The sequence below is a fragment of the Pongo abelii genome, chromosome 9 (genome assembly GCF_028885655.2).
Source record: "Pongo abelii isolate AG06213 chromosome 9, NHGRI_mPonAbe1-v2.0_pri, whole genome shotgun sequence".
Classification (NCBI taxonomy): Eukaryota; Metazoa; Chordata; class Mammalia; order Primates; family Hominidae; genus Pongo; species Pongo abelii.
Window position 1 is genome coordinate 131,058,905 of NC_071994.2, and position 13,189 is coordinate 131,072,093.

Sequence of the window (13,189 nt, forward strand, 5' to 3'; positions counted from 1 at the left end):
TAAAGTACCTACTCTGTGTTAGTGACTAGACCAGGCACTGGAGATGCATAAATAAAACTATGACAGTGAGAGTTGAAGAGAGTGGATTATAGATTTTAAGGAAATAATAGGGTTCTTATTTAACCTGGTGGATTGAATACATTTGTTTATCCTACCTCCCTTTGAAACATCACTATTCTGAAATTAAAAGAGTGTAAAAAGTAAAAAGTTAGAAGAGTTAACAATATAGGAAATGTTAGCAAGAAATGGGATTACATGTAGGCAGACAGAAAACAGTTTTATCACTGAAAAATGACTAAGCTTAAAGGGGAAAGCCAAAAGCTCAGTGGTTACAGGTGAAGGTAGTTAGGTTATGGCAATAAGTAGACCTGTTTGTGTTTCCAAACACTGGAAAGGCTCAAGAGTTGAAAGATGTGGCACATCAGAGGTCAGGGGCTCTGGTGGGACTATGAATAGGAGGAATGGTTAAGAATCTTCATAAGATGCATTTTATTAAATACTTCTCATCTACCAGCCTACACAAAGGATAACACCATCTTCCTGACCTCCATAGAATACAGGTAGTTAACTCTCTGGAGGAGCTGAATTGGAAAGAGTGTTGTTTTGGGGATGCTGCACATAGTGAGGGGCAATTTTGAAATCATGTGAACTCAGTCCCCATCTGCCTTAAATCCCCTCCCCGTCCAGCCCATTCCCTTCTTGGACTCTGTGCTGGGCAGCTTCTGACACGCACTCACTATTCCCCACTTCCAAGTGCTTGCATCCTTTTGGAATTCCCACCCTTGAGTGTGGCCTGAACCTGGTGACTTATTTCTCCTTAATGGAATGTGGTAAACAGATAGGACGTCACCCCCATGATTGACAAGGCTATGATGTCTGTCTTGCTAGCACTCTTGCTGGTATTTCTTTTGACTTCTTGTTTACTGGGTCTGACAAAGCGAGCTCTATGAAGAGTCCTCAGAGAAAGAAAATAAGGAAGACATTTGTCCACTTGCCTGCATGGACCTGTATCCTGCCCACCACTATATAAGTGAGGTAGGAAGAGATCCTTAACAGAGCTCTATGATAACTGCAGCCTTGTAGGGCGACTGTGTGTCCTGGTTTGCCCCAGACTGAAGGATTTTGCAGGACCCAGGACTTGTGAGGCTAAAACTGGTGGAGTCCTGGGAAAACTGGGATAATTATTCATCCTACTTATGAAAGATTCAGAGCCAGAAGTCCCAGCTAAGGTATATCCAAATTCTTGGTCATAGAAACTGTGAGATAACAAATGTTATTTGAACCCACTGTTTTGGGCTAATTTGTTATGCAGCAATAGATAACTCAAATAGACTCCCAGAACACTGACAGATAGAGTTGTACCAGCAAGTCATGGTATCTAGGTACTTCTTTCTGGGTAAAATGATGATGAGAAGGGAAAAGGCAAATAGTTACTTAGAGTAAGGGGCTTTTCTAACAAAATTCTAAGGTTCCTGTTCACACATCCCCACAGTGAAGTCTACCTCTTATCAAGAGCTGCCTCAGCACACAAAGCTTCCTAAAGGCATTTTAACATTTATCTCTTAAGTGAACTGACAACTAAGATTAAAATGATACTTTAAAGAAAGCTTCTAATACAAAGGTCAAAAATCAAAAGAAATGAATAGAAGAAAAAAATGAGAGGAAAGAGAGTGTGTAAAGAACAAAAGAAAATTTCACCAGAATCAATGCACCCATGGATCTACTCAGAAAGGTAAAAGAAGACATGTATCCATGAAATCACAACAAATGCTCTAAAAGGAGCATGAATGGAATAAATAATCTTGGAAGTGGAGAATATTATGAAAGACATTAAATCATCACAGAAGTGTTAAAAGATAAAAGTAACTGTCTCAGAAAAGGAGAATTGAAGATATAAAAGGGAAAAAAAAGTATTAAAGCATCAGTCTAAGACTAATAGGAGTTCCAGAAAATCAGAGAACTGAGAACACGGAAAGAAGAAAATTATTAAATAATTTGTGAAAACCCAACTTGAAGAAGCAAATACTCCACACAGCAAATAAGAAAGACCCACATCAGAAACAAAGAAAAATTCATATCACAAAATTTTAGAACACTAGGAATAAAGACAATAACTTAAACATTGAACAGGACAATAAAAACCCATATACGACAAATAAAAAATTAGAACTGCATCAGGTTTCTCAAAAGCATCATTGGATAATTTAACAATCCTCAAAGGAAATGATTGCCAATTCTGTTTCTAGAAAAAAAGTAGCCAGTAGTTTACTGGAAAGGAAATGGGATAAAAGGAAATGCAGGTGGTAAAATGCAGACCACCAATGGCAGAAGTTTGGCTGAACTGTGGGAGAGACCTATGTCTGTTGAGCAAGGGCATGTGTGTTTGTGGTAGAGTTTCATAGTGCTCACTAATATTTTGAGAACCCGATTTATTTTGGGCCCACAACTACATTGCTCTGTTTGATCCCTAAATTTAGACATAGCCATATGACTTCCTTGGTCATAAATTTAAAAATGAAGTGACATATGTTACTTCTCCATATTCTGTTTGTCTGAGCACTGAACCCTGAAGCATTGTGTTAATATGGTGGAGCCTTGGTCTTCCTAAGTCTCTGAAGGACCGGAATGAGCAGAGCTCTGTGACCACTGACAATAGACACATAGCCCACATGAGGAGGAAGTAAAGCTAGTTTGTTTTACAACACTAATATTTTTGAGCCATTTCCAAAGCATGATTTAACCATCATGGTGAGTGAGATGTCTTTCCTGTTCATTTGGATTTAATATGGGAGATAATTTTACAAAATTGTGTGATAAAAAAGCACTAAAGAAGGAGACATAGAACATTCCAAGCAGAAGGACAAATGATAAAGATACAGAGGACAGAGAGACTGAAAAATTACAGAATAATAGAATTAACCTTCAATAACGAAATAAACAGTTCATCTTTTGAGACAGAATGAAAAGAACTAACATGGCATAGAAACACAGATATGATAATGAATAGGAAGTCAGTATTTTTTCCCCATATACTTCTGTTTTCTTTTCTAAAAAGTGGGAAGTGAGATTATTTATTGTGCATTGTTGAAATTATGGGGGAAAATGGTGGAATGTGAATGTATCAAGTTTAGTCGGGAAAACAGAAGGCATCTTTATTCAAATGCAAGAATGAGGGATTTTACTTCAGGGAACTCGTGGTTTGCACAAATATTACATATGCTGAGAGAAAGAAGGTCAAGTGGCCAACATTAAAAATCTCAGCCTTCAATTATAAACAAGAGATTCCTAAAAGATTCTTATGAAAACTATGAGAAATCTCAAAAGCCTTTAGAAAGACCTGACTAAGTATCTTGGTCTGCATAAGCAGGTGAGTGGTTCTTAAACTGCCACAAATTCTTTATCTACCTACACATCTGGCTACTGTTGTCTCTAGAGAAAAATGGCTTTTTCTCCCCCTCCACCTGGAAAATCCCACCTGAATATCTCTCATTGGCAGATACTGAGTGGCTATGGGAAAGGGGACTCTGGGAAGTCTGATTTCCTCTCAGCAATTAAGAGGACATTTGTGAAGTGGTCAGTAATGATGGCATATTGAATGTCCTTGTCACATTTTGATAGCTTTTCATAGTGCAAATCCTGTTTTACCAATGTGGAATTCTCCCCAAAGCTATATCTCCCAGTTTCCCTTGTTGTTAAAGACTAGACATGTATTTTAGTTTCTTCAATTTGATATACTGTGAAAAGCTGATTCAGAGCAGAGTTCTGAGAAGAAGGAGGCAGAACAAAAAGAATGTGTCTTGCCCACACAGAAGACAGCAGCACAGTTCTGAGCTCAGCTGAGGTTGTGTATTTCTGATGTGAAAGCTCCCTGGGCCTGGAAGAGGCAAAGCTCCTTTGTTTTGTGGACTCCTTTGGTGGACTAGGTCAATGGTGTGGCCCTGGGAGTTATTTCTAGAACCTTAGCCTAAAATCTGTTCTTCAGCCCTCCTAACAATTCCATAAACTATTTCTAGACTTAACAAAGACTTGTCTACTACAGTCAGGTAGTGTTTTCTGTTTTCCTCAACAAATAACCCTGATCAATACTGTGTGATTAGGGAGAGTGGTGAAGGCTTGGAAAAGCTGCTATAGGGATGAGAGAAGAGGATAATTAGGTGGCATCTCAAGAGATGGACTGCGAGCTGATGTAGTTGTGTTGTGTTGACAATTACCCCAATGTATGATATTTCTCTCTAGCAGTCTGAGCAGCTTGTGTTATGAAGTGGAGAAGGTAGATGTTTGCATTTACTCAGCATTCTCCTAGTTTCACCATTTCAAGAACTGAAGAACTGAAAGTTGATGCGCGGTCCCAGGCAAAGAAGTAATGGAAATGTAAATTGAATCCATGTTAGTTAAGGTCCACATATAGTAATGAGTTTTTGGGAGATGATGGTTTCTTTCTTACAGTTTTCTTCACTTAACAACTAAAAAGCCATTCCAAGGAAAATAACTATCTCAATATCAATTAAGCCTTGTTGACAAAGATGGTTTCTTACATGTATAAATATTAAGATATTTAATGTGAGTCAAGTTTATTCATTAAATGTTTCATGCTTAGTTCTCTAGAGTAAGAGTTGCTGGAATCTATCAAAATTTCTCTATAATTTTACTTTGGTAATTAATTCTCTCCTCACACTACCCAAGTGCATATCACTGTTTAGAAAGTTGCTAATAAGAAATACGATTGGTCTGCTAGGTTACAAAACAAAGGAACTGATGTCCACAGCTGAGGTAAAACAAAGAAACAAAAAATTAACTATAACATCACATTATCACTCTTTTATTGTATTTAAACTCGAATGTATTCAGGAAGACATTTACAAAGAGGAAATTTGTGAATTTAAAGAATTATCTCTAAAATATAACTTTATATGTATTTCCAATTTTTCATTTCTAATTTCTCTAGACATCCTACATTTATCTATTTACAATAACTCTTTTCTAGATATTACTAGGTAATGGGGAGGTAGGAAAATTAAGCAGAAAACGTCCCTGCCCCTAATGAAATATAGAGCTTTGTGGGAGAAATTGACATTTAACAAATGATGGAATACATAAAGCATCAAACATTGCTACAAGAATGCTAAAGGAAAACAAAAATTAGCATGTAATGGGCACTATGTTTTAGATTTGGGATATTGAAAAGGTCTTTCTGAGAAATTTATGGTTAGCTGAGACCAGAGTAATGAGTAGGAATTAGCCATTTTAATAATGAGTGTCACTTATTTCCAGAAAGAAGAAATAGCACATGCAAAGGTCCTGATGCAAGACATAATTGCCTATCAAGTCCTGCACAGAAGCACTGATTTGAAAAAAATAATAAAACATGTTGTCAGGGCCGGAGTGGTAGCTCACGCCTGTAATCTCAGCACTTTGGGAGGTCGAGGCAAGTGGATCACTTGAGGTCAGGAGTTTGAGACCAGCCTGGCCAACATGGTGAAACCACATCTCTACCAAAAATACAAAATTAGCTGGGTGTGGTGGCATGCACTGTAATCCCAGCTACTCGGGAGGCTGAGGCAGGATAATCCGTTGAATCTGGGAGGCGGAGTTTGCAGTAAGATGAGATTGCACCACTGCCGTCCAGCCTAGGTGACAGAGCGAGACTCCGTCCCCCCGCCCAAAAAAAAAAGGAAAAAAAAGAGAATATGTTATCAGTTTGACATAATAGAAAGCACAATTCTTGTAATCCCTGTAACACCAACATGCAGAGGCACACACACACACACACACACACACACACACACACACACACACAAAATGCGTTGTTATGAGTTCTAAAAGATTTCTTGTGCTGGTGAATTGGATGGCTAGATTTCTAAATTTATATTTTAAGCCTCAAAATAAATGTTTCAAAACCTTTAACTGATTATAGGTAGACAGTCTATGCTGAGCTCTGAGATCTGAGTTGACTGGGTCTTCTATGGCAATTCATTTTGAATATGCTCTCCTGTGCCTGCGGCCACCTGGTGGTTAAGCCTTCATGTTTCTGTTGCCTCGGTGTGAATGGTCTATATGCTTGTTTCATTTCCTTTCAAATCTTCCTGGCCCTGGATTAACCCTCTTTCTTGAGCCTCAGGTTTTCTAAATGAGCAATGTTACCTCAAATGACTAAAAAGGATTTGAGAGCTTTCTAAGCCTTGCTTAAGCAAGTACATTCTGAATATACTTCAAATCTTTCACTATGAATTTGTTTGTCAGGGAAAGAACATTCAGCACATAAGTAGGAGGAATATAATACCCAAATATGACACTGTAAGAAGAGGTGAAGCCTGGAGAACATGTTATCAAATTAGCAGTGCCAGATTAAACAAACGAGGAGGCCTGTAATATCTGCTGGTGAATTATAATTGGTGACAAAGGAAAATAAGAATACCATCAATGCTATTCCAGAGGAGGGCTGGCTTGAGAATGTGGTGAGGTGTTGAAGAAAAGAACTAAAAAATGAACTGTGCTCAACTCAGAGAACAGGATAAAGGCAAACTTCATTTTATTTATGTTTTTGAAGACAGGTAGTAGAAATGCAAATTTTGCCATTTTAAAACTTACTTAAAGCTGAAATCGATGGAGCAAAAGCAAAGAAACCCATAAGGCCAGCCAGCCTTATGGTTCGGATAATGCCCATTGTGTGGTTCATTAATTGTGTGTCTCATTCATCATCTGTCCCTGTCCCTTGAGAGTTTCCCAGGAGCAGGGCTGGAGGCTTTTCCTGAAGTACGCTGAGGATTTGGAATATGTGGCTCTGGGATCTCAGGGTAGGCAAAGATTTCAACTCTGTCAAACCCAATGTCTCTTTTTTATTATAGATATTTTGTAGGACCCCTTAACAATTTTGAAGTGTATCTATTCCCATGCACATATACAGGCTTTACCATAATGTCAGCATAGACAGAGAGAAAAGACTTTCCAGAAAACAGCAGTGGTAAAGAAAAATTATAATACCTGAAAGCCTTGAAAATAACATAAAATAGAAACAAAAGAAAATTAATGTATAATAATGTACTAGCTATACTATAAAGTTAAAAATTAAATATTTTTTATACTGAAACAATAAGTATTACAATATGTAAATGCTCAGGTATATGGCACGGGTGGCTTAAAATGAGTTGCTTTCTTCTATATATTGAAGCAGTCTAAAAGCAATAGCCCCCAAAACAAAAGAATTCAGATATGCCGTAGGTGATTGAATTACTACAGGAAACACTGCTGTCAGCAGTACAGCTTTCCAAAATGGTGAATAGTACTTTTTTTTGGAACTTCTGAACCAAACTTAAGGGTGATATTTTCTTGATTTACATAATAGTTGCATTCCAGGCAAATACAATAGATATTAAAACTGTGCACAGAATAATTTTTTGTTGTTATGTAAAACTGAACTACAGTCTAATCACAGATAATTATAAGTAGTTTGTTCCTACATACTATAATTGTACACCTCCATGATGGAAACATGAATATGTAGGCATGAACATATTTATTTTTCTGACCTGTACCTTTTCTTGGGATCTCAGTACTCATATATCCAGATTTCAACTCAAATATTTTTCCTTAAAGATATAAACAGCACTTCTAACTTGGTGTGTCTGAAACCAAATTTCTGATATGCTCCCCACCCCCAGCCTTGCCCTCCAAAATAATCTCTCCCTTTCCTCCTTCACTATCTCTCCCTTCAGTGAATGTCACCTCTATAGTTCTGCTTGCTTGGGACAAAACTTTGGGCTGCTACTTAATTCCACTCTTTCTATGTGAACTACATCCACACACCAAAAACTCCTGTAGGCTCTACTTTCAAAGCTATCCAGACTGATCCAACAGTTTTTCTACGACAGTTACCACCAGGGCCTACGATGCTAACAGCATTCACCTGCATTATTCTAACGTTCTCCTGACTGCCCCCTTTTGTCCCTGTCCTTTACAGTCTATTGCAGCAAGCTGAAATGGAATTCTGATCATATCTCAGTCATTTGAAGCCCTCAACACCTTCCGTGTCTCCCTTCTCACTGAGTCAAAGTCTATACTCCCACCATTTTTCCCCTGCCTCTTCCCTTACTTCTCACCTTGCCTTCTCATCTCCCTTCACCGGGGCACTCCAGCCCGCTGCTCAAAGACACCAAGCACACTCCTGACGCTGGGTTTCTGCCTGAACTCTTCCTTGCCCAGGTGTCTACACGCCTTGCTCCTCTCCTTCAGCCCTCTGCTCAGCGGGATACTTCTCATCGTGTCCTGCAGGGGTGGGAAGAAAGGGCATTCCAGGCATCAAAGTCAACTTGAAAACCTTCAAAAAATAGCAGAGACCATCAAGAGTACAGTTTAACTGTGGTTTAGGGGATAGAAAGATAAATAATCCTGAAAATCTTACCAGGAAAAAAATTTAGAAAGATGTTGAACCCTGGCTAAGGAGTTTGATGGTCACCCTATAGTTAATGGAAAGTTGCAGAAGTTTTTTTGTTTGTTTTTGTTTTATTTTTATTTATTTATTTATTTATTTGAGATGGAGTCTCTCCCAGTCATCAGGCTGGAGTGCAGTGGTGTGATCTCGGCTCACTGCAAGCTCCGCCTCCCAGGTTCACGCCATTCTCCTGCCTCAGCCTCCCAAGTAGCTGGGACTACAGGGGCCTGCCACCACGCCTGGCTAATTTTTTTGTATTTTTAGTAGAGACGAGGCTCCACCGTGTTAGCCAGGATGGTCTCGATCTCCTGACCTCGTGATCCGCCCGTCTCGGCCTCCCAAAGTGCTGGGATTACAGGCGTGAGCCACCGCGCCCGGCCCAAGTTGCGGAAGCTTTTTGGGCAGGGAGTGAAATAATTCAAAAAGGTTCATCTGGATGAATGGTGTGGAATGGGTCACTAGGGAGAGACAGAGATATTGAACAGCTAAGCCACAGTGTTATTGCAATTGTACAAGTGCAAAATAAAAAAGCACTAATATAGACAATTTATCATTGCATGAAGAGATTATCCACAGAGAGATTAACCATGAAATATGTCAACTGGATTGATCTGGAAGATAAGTGGTATTTGCTCAGTTAACACCTTCTCAGTAAGGCTGTCTCCGAACACTCCACTTATTCATTCAGATATTATTACTTATAGTTATTATATTATATAATACTACAGTAGTATCTCCCCACACTATTTTCTTTGTCTGCTTTATTTTATTCTATTGTCTTTGCTACAAACTGAAATACTATTTACCAGTGGTCAGCAAACTTTCTCAGAAAAGGACCAAATAGTAAACATTTGAGGCTTGCAGACCATACAGCCTCTCTTAAAACTATTCAGCTCTGCCATTGCAGCATGAATACAGCCGTGGATAATATTTAAACAAATGGATGTGCTCTCCTGCAATAGAACTGTATTTCCCAAAGCAGGTAACAGGCCAGATTTGTTGCAGGTGGCTGACCCACGCTCTGTATGATAGTTTGATTTTTTTTTTTTATTTGTTTTACATTGTCTATCTCCCACTCTAGAATGTAAGGACCAGGAGGATAAACACCTTTGTCTCTTTTGCTCATTACTCTATCCTCAGCCTTTGGAGTTGTGTGGGTACCAAGTTAGCATGAAGATTACTATCTAGTGATTAGTCACACGAAATTAGATGGGATGAAAAGGAGATGAAATGTTCCCCACCCTTGTCCTATCCATACTTGACATTTCTAAATATTTACTAAAATAGACATATGCAAATCCCTTACTTAAAAAAATAAATATTGGCTCTCCATTGCCGACAGATTCAATTTAAGCTTCTTAGCATGGCACATAAAGCATTGTTTTACAGAAGATTCCGAGGAGCTGGTGTAGAGTGACCTAGAGGAGGGTCATGTTTTTAAGGATTAGAAGTGCAATTATGACTGAGTCAAGTCAACTCAAAAGGGACAATAAACAAATGGGAATTCCAGTATATTCATTTACGTGAGAAATCTATTAGATGAGCTGTTTTTGCATAGATGCGTCCCTGGCACCAAGAACAGAATCTGTTTTCTGATCAGGTCATTGCCTTCCTGTAATCGAATCTATTTGAGAAGAAAATTAATAATCAGAAGGTTCCTCGATGAAATAAGAACTGCCACAGAGAGATGTAGCTTGTTCAAATATTAATTGTATTATTACTATAGATATAAAGGGAAACTGAGTTCTCTGGAATCTAGATCTTCCAAGCCTTCCTTATCTAAATAGTCTTTTCTTCTGTATTGTATACTGAATTTATGCATAAAATTTCATGGGAAAAAAAGGATTTACTCTGAAAAATGCAATCCACTGAATTTCTTAGTTTGATGATACAACCAACCGTCTCATCATCTTCTGATGTTCTGATGAATGTTTTGGAGTAAAACACACCCTGTTCACTGGGATGCGGTGCATGGAGAATGCAGCTGTTGGCTTTGATTCATTTCTCTGTGTGATTCTATTGCTGAAAAAAAAAATTTGGATTGACTTTTAAAAAATATAAGTTAATATATTTAATTAGGTTATAGTCAAAGTCTTAATCTTGGAAAGTGCCAGTCTATTTAAATGGAATTTGCATCTCAGCTCTAATCCATCACATATTTATTTCATATTATAACTTTCAGAGGTTAATGTTATCTGCCTATTTCCAAATCCTCATTGTTCTCCCAGTTATTATCCTCAAAACTCTTTATCGCACCTCTAGCTTCTCTCTCAACACAGCTTACATTTGAGCTGCACTGCAATCCTCACTTTTGCTCAGTACAAAGACCTTATAAGGTGGTATCTTTGCATTCTTTTTTTTTTTTTTTTGGCATTTGTAATTTTGCCTTCACCTTTTTATTTCTGTGTTTAGAATTTAAATTCTGAAACCTGGCTGGTTGAATGTGAAACCCAGCTTGATTACTTCCTAGCTGAATGACCACAGGAATTTACTTCACCTCCCTGGGCTTCAGTTCCTCATCTATGAATGGGGGCACAAATACAACTTGCAGGTTGCAGTGAAGGTTAAACGAGCTCATTCCGTTTCTGGCATATAGTAAGTGCTCAATCATATATAGTTCTCAGCATTTTTACTAACCTTTCAAGTCCCATATCAAATGTCACCTCCAGCGTTAGGCCTTCTCCAGGGACAGAAAAAGCAGTGTTTTGATGTCATTCTGACTTAACAGTTATATGGCTATTATTACATAGAGGCAAATGAGAAGACAGTGAGACAATGTGAAGGCTCAGGACTACTGTTGAGAAACTGAGGTAGAATTGAAGGGGAAAAAAAAGGTCACTTTGGAATTAATCTGGATCTTCTGGGGCTTTCCTAAGAGTAATCCACCTCTGGATTTCTTTCATGCCTCTAAGCAGTCTTGCCAATGATGAAATTCAAAGGCCAGGATAAAAATGCATTATTTTATTAGAGTTTTATGCTAATACGTTGGTTAACGAAGGATGCTGTTCCCTGAGGAAAAAGGCACACGCCAGGTAGACGGGAGGAAGAAAATGGCACATGGTGCAGGAATTTATGCAAAATTAACTACAGGCACAAGTGTTAGGAATGGAGAAAATAAATGATAGAGGAGAAAAAGGTATTCAGCTAAATATTATGCAGTTTGACTGAAGCTGCGTCTCCCCAGTGTAAGGACCTCTGAAGGTACCAGCATCAGCTGTGACTTTGCGTCAGTACTCAGATGTGCCTTCTAGGGTTCCTAGCTGCAAATAAAGCTGCTGAGAGGATAAAAAAGGAATTCAGCTTAGTGCATGCTACTAAAACTGTCCCTGATCCTCTGATCCTTCTCCAGCCTCAAGTATGTCAGGCAGGCATGGCCTTCTGAAGATAACTAACTATATATTAACTACATATCCCCAGCCAGTGGATGCATATTTTAATTTTATATGAAGCCTAAAGTAAACAGAAAGAGAAATATGTTATGAAAGGACAACAGCTCTCTAAGCTACCTATTATAAAATAGTAAAGGAGTCGGTGATTCAGGGAGTTAGTGGAGACTGCTCCAGAGACATCATCCCACTGCACTTATACATGTAAGGAAAGAGATATTTTAAAATAAAAAAATGTAATCTTACAAACAAACCATACAAGTTGGCACATATTTTCCAAATGTACCTTCGAATTTGCAAATTCTGTATATTTGCTCCTGCGTTTTCCTACACTTGGAATTTCTTCGATTTTTTAAATGATGAGTCTCAGATGATATTTAAACTCCTCCATGAATATTTTCTGTTTTTAGCAATCTCATATTATCCTCTAATCTTTCGAATTTCTAGAATTTACTTGGCTATCCTCATACAAATTGCAAAAAGCCTCACTGGCCCTTAAGAAATTATTTTCATTTCTCACTTGCTTTTTTATTTGTTAGAATTAACACTTCCTCCTGTATACTCCTACAGTAGTTTTCTTGTTTGAATTTGCGCTAATAGTCTATGATCATAAAAGTAGTATAGGTTTATCAGAGAACATTTGAAAGATGCAAAAAGAGTAGGAAGATAACTTTTAAAGTATCTTTTATAATCTCATTATGCAGATGGAGGTATACATTCTTTACCTCCAAAGACACAAATAGTTGAAAGCGAATGGATGAAAAGAAGATATTCCATGCAAATAGTAACTAAAAGAGAGCTAGGGTAACTGTTCTCCTATCAAACAAAATATATTTAAGTGTCAGGTCTAAGAACTTTTTGCCTAACCCTGGATAACACAGTTATTTTCTCATGTTTTCTATTTAAAGTTTGATAGTTTTAAATAAATTCAGATCTATGATTCCTTTTGAGTTATTTCATGTATAACACATAAAGTTTAGCTTGAAGATTTTATTTGGTTTGTTTGTGTTTTGACCTGAGGAGTTCAATTGTACTGACACCATTTATTAACCAGACTAGTTTCTCCATTGAATTGGTTTTGTACCTTTGCCAAAAATCATTTGGTAGGATTTGTGTGAGTCTATTTCTGCACTGACTGTTCGGTTGAGCTATAGGAATGGTCTCTGTCAATATTGCAGTATCTTAATTACTGTGACTTGCTAATATTTAGTTGAGAAATTTAAATCTAAGTACATGAGGGATAGAGTGATCTGTAGCTCTTTTTCTCCCGTGCTGTTTTTGTTAGATTTTCTTATCAGGGGTGTCCTGACTTCTAAAGATGAGTGGGAAAGTGTTTTCTCCTCTTCTACTTTTTAGATATTGTGTATATTGGTAT

At 37.9% G+C, this 13,189-nt stretch overlaps 1 long non-coding RNA gene across 1 annotated transcript; it reads right to left on the minus strand.

Moving 5' to 3' along the window:
• Window positions 1-8,077: 8,077 nt before the first annotated feature.
• LOC129048830 (uncharacterized) lies at window positions 8,078-11,127 on the minus strand. The gene is made up of 3 exons (XR_008511513.1): window positions 11,066-11,127; window positions 10,279-10,450; window positions 8,078-8,262 (listed from the first exon to the last, which is right to left on the minus strand). It is a non-coding gene; the product is annotated as an uncharacterized LOC129048830 (long non-coding RNA).
• Between the last annotated feature and the right edge of the window lie 2,062 nt (window positions 11,128-13,189).